We start from the raw sequence: 8,411 nt of genomic DNA, 5'->3' as shown, positions 1-8,411 counted from the left end.
ACAAGATCATACTAGCCAGCATCAGGACGTTGTGTGCGTCAGGACCCTAAGAGCAGGACCTCAGCTTCAGGAGCTTGAAGCACTCGGAAGTGAAGAGGCCAAAGGACCCGCAAGAGGTAAGCACATAGGGGTCTGATTTGGGGTCTGTCATGTTTTTTGGGGGGCCTAATCTGTGGACTAAATTAATTTAGGAGTCTGGTTTGTTCTGGAGTCTGAATTAATTTGGGAGACAGGGGTCTAAAATAATTTAAGTCTGGTCTGGGGTCTAAATTAATTTAGGTGTCTGGAGTCAAAATTCCTTTAAAGTTCTTGTCTGAATTATTTTAACCCCTTCACGCTCAGCGACGTACTATTCCGTCGCACTAAGTGCATCGTTCGCGCTCAGCGCCGGAATAGTACGCCCAGGGGAAAATGCATCGCCATTTTCTCTCGGTGTTTCATCGAGCTGTGATGCCTGCTGTTTCCGACAGCAGGCTATCACAGCTCAGTGTGCAGGAACCAATCGTAGTGGTCCCACCTTCGCGATCGCTGCTATTGGTTAGTTAGTGACGACCGACCAATAGCATCGATCGCATACGTAAATTCCTGTTTTGACCTCAGATCCTGCCGCACCCGCTCTCTCTTGGAGTTAGTTAGTCGAAGAGAGCTGTTGTGGAGAGAGTCAGAGCAGAGCAGTTAAAAAATAACAAATATATCATTTATTTTTTTGCTTTTACCAACTTGTATCCACTTCCCACTCCTGTCCTTGTGTTTCCCTTGTGTTCCCCTTGTGTTCCTCTTGTCATTCACGTTTTTGGTCAATGATCTCTATCACTGACCACATTTGAGTCTTCAGGGCCACATTTCCCTGGTCCCTGAGGGTTATTATTTTTTTTCTTTTCTTTATAAAATATAATAAAAACAAACATTTTAGAAAGTCAGCAGATAGTTTATTATTAGGGTTAGTTAGTGTCAGGGAACCGTCAGGTATAGTGTATGGGAATTTAGCATCAGGAATCAGTCACAGTTAGTTAGGTTTAGCGTCAGGAATCCGTCACTGTAGTTAGGTTTAGCGTTAGGGATCCATCACTGTAGTTAGGTTTAGCTTCAGGAAAGCTCACATAAAATCAGTTGTTAGCGCCAGGAATGCTCGGAATAATCTAGATAGGTTTAGTGTCAGGCACCCGTCACCGTAGTTAGGTTTAGTGTCAGGAAGTTCACATAAATTCTAGTTAGGCCCAGTGCCAGGGAAATCCACTCGTTCTATAAAAACAAAAAAAAACAAAAAAAATAAATAAGTATATATATATATATATATATATATATATATATATGTAAAGTTTAGTTATTTAGTTATCTGCAGCATCTCAGTCAGTATTAGGGTTTGTTAGTGTCAGGGAATCGTTTTATAAAAACAAAAAATACAGTTTTAGGTAGCAGTCTATTGCTTCTACTAGTGCTAATAAAAGTACTAATAAAAGTACACTTCAAGAGAACACATTTTGCTGTATACACGTGTCTAAGCACACAATTTACACTGGTCATTTTGTCTTGAAAAGGCCTATGCGTTTCTTGCCTCTGATACGGACTCGTCAGATGTCGAGACTCCCTCTTTTATTTATCAACCTCCTCATCCAGTAATGAAGAGGAGGAACCCCTAGGAGACGCCCCAGGAACTCCACCACAGTTCAAACTCCTGAGAGAAGTGACCCGCAACAGTTATAACCTCCGAGCGAAGTGACCCCATTTGGACCACCACACCAGACAATTACAAGCCCCAAATCCCTAAGTAGACGGGCAGCCCAGGGATAAAATTTAATATGGCAGGGCTCAGTGAGATGGACTTTTTCAAGTTCTTTTCACGGATGAATTTACAGAGCTTATGGTGTCCCAGACAAATTTATATGCCCAATAGTTTATAACAAAGAACGCCACATCATTTTATTCCCAATCCCACAGGTGGACTCCTGTAGACGCAGCAGAGTTGGGCAAGTTCTAAGGACTGCTCTTGAACATGGGGCTTCTGAAAAAGCCGTACATTAGGACCTACTGGAGTACAGACATGTTATACCCCAACCCGATGTACCGCATGGCCATGTCCAGGATGTGTTATGAGGCAATACTTCGCTTCTTACATTATGCTGATAATGAGCAGTGCCCACTCCGAGATGACCCCAGTTTTGACCGTTTGCATAAACTGAGACCCCTATTAGACGATTTCAGTACCCGGTTTGCCCAAGCATACACCCCCGAGAAGTGTATTTCTGTTGATGAGTCCCTGGTTCATTTTAAAGGGAGGTCTCAATTCTGCCAGTACCTGCCGTGTAAGAGGGCAAAATATGGCGGTGAGAATGTATAAGCTGTGCGAGAGTGCATCAGGGTACATGTACAAATTTAGACTATATGAAGGGAAGGGCAGCAGTATTCAGCCCCAGAATGCCCCCCCCTTACTGGGAATTAACACAAAAATTGTGTGGGATTTGGTGCACCCACTGCTGGACCAGGGTTACCACCTCTACCTGGATAATTTTTATACCAGGGTCCCACTCTTCAAGTGCCTCACTTCCAAAAGTACTGTGGCATGTATCACTGCTAGAAAAAACCTGAGAGGCCTCCCTAAGACTCTGCTTGGGCAATCACTCAGAAGGGGTGAGAGCAGGGAACAATCTAGCAGCAATATATTTTGTGTCAAGTACAAGGACAAGAGAGATGTCCTTGTATTGACAGCAATACATGGCCACACCAGTACCCACGTACCTGTACGAGGTACCAGTACAGAGACCCCCAAACCAAACTGCATCCTGGACTACAATAGGTAAGTGAGAAGGGTGGACTTGTCAGATCAAGTCCTGAAGCCCTACAGCGCCATGCGGAAATCGAGGGTGTGGTATAAGAAGCTGGCTGTGCACATCATACAGATGGCATGGTACATTGCGTACGTGCTACGTTGATGTACAGGCCAGAGGGGAACTTTCCTGGAATTTCAAGAGGTGGTTATCAAGAACCTAATCTTTAGGGACCAGGAAGGAGGGGCACCCAGTACTTCTGGAAGCGAGCCCACACGCATAGTACAAGGGCAATAAGTTCCCCAAATTGGCAAGAAGGGAAAAAGTCACAACACCCATAAATTAATTCCTTGAGGGGTGTAGTTTCCAAAATGGGGTCACTTCTGGTGGGTTTCCATTTCTTTGTTAACTCTGGGGCTCTGCAAATGCGACATGGCACCCGAAAGCCAATCCAGCAAAATCTGGACTCCAAAGAACACATAGTGCTCCTTTCCTTCTGAGACCTCCCATGGGCCCAAACGGCAGTTTATCACCACTAATGGGGTATTGCCGAACTCAAGACAAATTGGGCAACAAAATGGGGCATTTTTATTTCGGTGAAAAGAAGAAATTTTGATAAAAAATGACAACTTATTGGAAAAAAATTCATTTTTTTAATTTCACAGCCCAATACAAATACGCACTGTGAAAAAAAACTGTGGGGTCAAAATGTTAACAACAACTATAAATTAATTCCTTGAGGGGTGCAGTTTCCAAAATGGGGTCACTTTTGGGGGATTCCTACTTTTTTGGCACCTCAACACCTCTTCAAATTTGGCATGCTGCCTAAAATATATTCCAATAAGAAAGAGGCCCCAAAATGCACTAGGTGCTTCTTTGTGCTGGGGCTTGTGTTTTAGTCCACGAGCACACTAGAGCCACATGTGGGACATTTCTAAAAACTGTAGAATCTGGATAACACATATTTAGTGTTTATCTGGTAAAACCTTCTGGGTAACAGAAAAAAATTTGAATAAAATGTAAATTCAGCAAGAAAAATTCAATTTGCAAATGTCACCTCCACTTTGCTTTAATTCCTGTGAAATGCCTGAAGGGTTAAAACAAACTTTCTAAATGTTGTTTTCAATGCTTGGAGGGTTATAGTTTTTTAAATGGGGTGTTTTATGGGGGTTTATAATACATAGGCCCCCTCAAACCAACTTCAGAACTGAACAGGTACATAAAAAAAAAGGCTTTTGAAATTTTCTTAAAAATATGAGAAATTGCTATTTATGTTCTAAGCCTTGTAACGTCCAAGAAAAATAAAAGAATGTTCAAAAAACATTGCAAATCTAAAGTAGACAGATGGGAAATGTGAACTAGTAACTATTTTGGGTGGTATAACCATCTGTTTTACAAGCAAATGCATTTAAATTCAGAAAAATTCAATTTTTTCTAAATTTTCTCTCCATTTTGCAATTTTTCACAATTAAACACTAAATATAGCGACCAAATTTTCCCACTAACATAAAGCCCAATGTCTCACGAGAAAACAATCTCAGAATCACTTGGATAGGTTTAAGCATTCCAACGTTATTACCTCATAAAGTGAAATATGTCAGATTTGAAAAATGGGCTCTGAGCCTTAAGGCCAAAACTAGGCTGCGTCCTTAAGGGGTTAAGGGTATGGGCTGGGGTTTGAATTAATTTTGGCATATGAGGACTACGCAGGTGACGTGGGTGCCGTGTTTGAGGAGAAGCCAGAGACTTCATCCAGGCGTGCCACAACGGTGGGAGAGCTTAGGGCCTGCCACAGCACTGCATCTTGGTGAGTAACTTTGCTCTGTACAGGCAGCAGCTTCAATGCAATATTTAATTTTTTTGTTGTTGTCTTCCCTTGCACACCTATAGCTTCCCTCTTGATGCCCCTATAGCCTCCCTCTTGGCCTGCCTGCAACAAATAGCAGATGTTGCATTTTTTTGCGGCGGAATCACAGCAATTCTGCCGCAAAAAACACAACTCAGTACAAAATCATATACTTACCCAGAAGATGTATTTCTTCGTCCAGTTCAGCTTCCTGGGATGACGTTTCATTCCATGTGACCACTGCAGCCAATCATAGGTTGCAGCGGTCACATGGGATGAAACGTCATCCCAGGAAGCCGGCCTGCAAGTTGGCAGAGGGATGCGTCACCATGGCTACGTAAGTATGAAGCTAATTTTTTTGCTTTCAGGTGCAGTTCTCCTCAGTGGAAAACTGCACCACAATTTGGTGCATTTTTTTGGGCCGGAATTCCCTGTGGCACTCAGGGCGGATACGCCTTTGTTTGGTGCTAAGTAACCCTTGCTGACCAATATCCACTGGTGAAGCGCTTAAAATGGGCAGGTGAGCATCTTAACTGGACCATGGAGTAATGGAAGAAGGTGGCCTGGTCTGATGAATCACATTTTCTTATATATATGGGTAAGAGATGACACCAGGATACATTATGGAAAAAGGAACGCCAGTGGAGGCAGTTTGATGCTCTGGGCAATGTTCTGCTGGGAGACCTTGAGTCCTGACCATTCATGTGGATGTTACTTTGACACACCCACATACCTAAACATTGTTGCAGACCAAGTATATCACTTCATGGCAATGGTATTCCCTAATGGCAGTGTACTCTTTTATCAGGATAATGTGCACTGCCACATTGCAAAAATTGTCAGGAATAGTTTGAGGAACATGACAAAAAGTTTAAGGAGTTGAATTAGCCTCCAAGTTCCCCAAATCTCAATCTGATCGAGCATCTGAAGAATGTGCTGGAAAAAAAAGTATGATCCATCAAGGATCTGCGGCCATATAACACAGGGCACCTAGTGAGGTCTTGTAGAGTCCATGCCTCGACAGGTCATAGCTGTTTTGGTAACACGTGGGGGACCTACATAATGTTAGGCAGGTTGTTTTATTGCTATGGCTGTGTATAATACAGTTGTCAGACAGTGTGCCGTATTGTGGTTACAATTGTTGTCAGCCACAATGCACTTCATAGTTGCCAGCTAAAGTACCCACTCGTAGTTGTCATCTAGTGTCTCTCCCAGGGGCTTAACTAAGAAACACTGGGCCACATAGCAAACTTTGCACTGCCCACCCCTCCCCTGCAACCAGCGCCCCCACCCTGACATCCACCTCCTCCCAACAATAAACATTTAACAGTTCTGTATGCAATGTAAAAATACAGCTAGGCCGCCAAGTGTACTCTTATTAACCTTTAGTTACAGGCTTATGAACATTGTAGCGCTGATTTTTTTTTTCTTTATCATTTAATTATGCTATTTCATAGTCATAATAGTTACTTAAAAAAAACTTACCTGAAACTCAAAGCACAGAATGTTTCCATCTGTTCTTGCTACATTTAAAAGTGTAAAGGGGAGGGGTGAGTATAGCCTATTTTGTTATGTTACAGCTATCCCTGCATGCATTCCCCCCTCCCTATTTTATAAGATCTCATTAATATAGATCTAGGGTAGATCTATATTAATGGGATCTCATAAAATAGGGGGGCCCTGAGGGTAGACAATCTACCCTTCTCCCTGTAGGGTTTTCCCCACACAGTGACCCCTGTGTATAGTTTCTCACACAATCTCCCTGTAAATAGCACCACACACAGTCCTCCTGTTGACAATGTTACACACAGCCCCCTGTATATAGTGCCACACAGTCTCCTTTGTAGGCAGTGTCACCCAAAACCCCCATTACAGAACATTATAGAAAGTGCAACACACCCCCTGTAGATAGTGCCAAGTACCCTTGTAGATAGTGCCACAGCCCCTGTAGATAATGTTACACAACCCCTTGTAGATAGTGTCACACACTTCCCTTGTAGATAGTGTCACCCACTCCCCTTGTAGATAATGCCACATCCCACCTTGTAGATAGTGTCACACTACCCATTGTAGATAGTGTCACACACAGCCCCTTCTACACACCCCCTGTAGATATTGCCACACCCCCCTGTAGATATTGCCAGACACCCTTCCTGTACATAGTGGCACAAACTCCCCTGTAGTTGTGCCACACTATTCTCCTGTAGATAATGCCACACACCCCACTTGCGGATAGCACCACACAGCCCTCCTTGTAGACAGTGCCACACACAGCCCCCTGTAGAAAGTGCCACACAGAGCCCCCTTGTCTATAGATAGTGCACATTAATGGGATACTATAAAATAAGGGGGCTATGGGGGGTAGATCATCTACCCCTCTCCCCGTAGAGAGTGCCCCACACTGTTCCCCCTGTACATAATGCCTCACATGGTCTCCCTGTAAATAGCGCCACAAACAGTCCCCTGTTGATAGTATTTCACACAGTCCCCTTTGTAGATAGTGCCACACACAACCCCATTATAGAAAGTGCCAAATGCAGCCCTCCTTGTAGATAGCACCACACCACCTGTAGATAGTGTCACACACCTCCTTGTAGATAGTGACACACAACCCCCTTGTAGGTAATCACACACACACCCTTGTAGATAGTGTCACACGACCCACTTGTAGATTGTGCCACACACTCCCTTTGTAGATAATGCCACATTCCACCCTGTAGATAGTGCCACACACCCCCTTGTAAATAGTGCCACACACAAACCCCTGTAGATAGTGCCACATACCTCATGTAGATATTGCCACACCCCCTGGTAGATAGTGCCACACTCAATTCCTGTAGATAGTGCCACACACTCCCCTCTAGATGGTTCCACACACCCCTGTAGATAGTGCAACAGTCTTCCCCTGTAGATAATGCCACTCACCCAAATTGTGGATGGTGCCACGCACAGCCCCCTGTAGAAAGCGCCAAACAGACCCCCTGTACATAGTGGCACACACAGACCCCTGTAGATAGTGCCACACACATCATGTAGATATTGCCACACCCCCTGTTAGATAATGCCACACACCCTTCCTGTAGATAGTGCCACACACTACCCTGTAGATAGTTACACACACCTCTGTAGATAGTGCCACAGTCTAGCCCTCTAGATAATGCCACTCAACCCAATTGTGGATAGTGTCACACAGCCTCCCTTGTAAATAGTGCCACACACAGCCCACTATAGAAAGTGCCACACAGACCCCCTTGTAGATTGTGCCACACACAGCTTCCTGAAGGTAGTACCACACCCCCTGTAGATAGAGACATGCACCCCCTTGTAGATAGTGCCACACATCTTCTTGTAGATAGTGCTACACACAGCCCCCTTGTAGATAGTGTCACACACAGCCTCCAGTAGACAATGCCCACCAAACAAATAAATAAAACTGTATACTTACCTAGCCCCGTTCCCACGATGAACAGAACTGCAGAGTCTCAGTCTCCTCAGTCCTGTAGTATATGAGATGCTGAGACGGGACCTTTGCATAGGCCAGTGTGATCCAGTGACATCAATTTACCGTCCTACCCATGGATCCTTTCCCTTGTAGATAGTGCCACACACAGCCCCCTGTAGAAAGTGCCACACAGACCCCCTTGTAGATAGTGCCACACACAGCTTGCTGAAGATAGTGCCACACCCCCTGTAGATAGTGCTACACACAGCCCCCTGTAGATAGTGCCACACAGCCCCCTGTACACATCCCTGTAGACAGTGCCACCTCCCTGTAGATAGTGCCATACACCCTTCCTGTA

Source organism: Rhinoderma darwinii, chromosome 1 (genome assembly GCF_050947455.1).
Source record: "Rhinoderma darwinii isolate aRhiDar2 chromosome 1, aRhiDar2.hap1, whole genome shotgun sequence".
Lineage (NCBI taxonomy): Eukaryota > Metazoa > Chordata > Amphibia > Anura > Rhinodermatidae > Rhinoderma > Rhinoderma darwinii.
The sequence above is the reverse complement of the archived record's forward strand: the minus strand, read 5'-3'. Positions refer to the sequence as shown.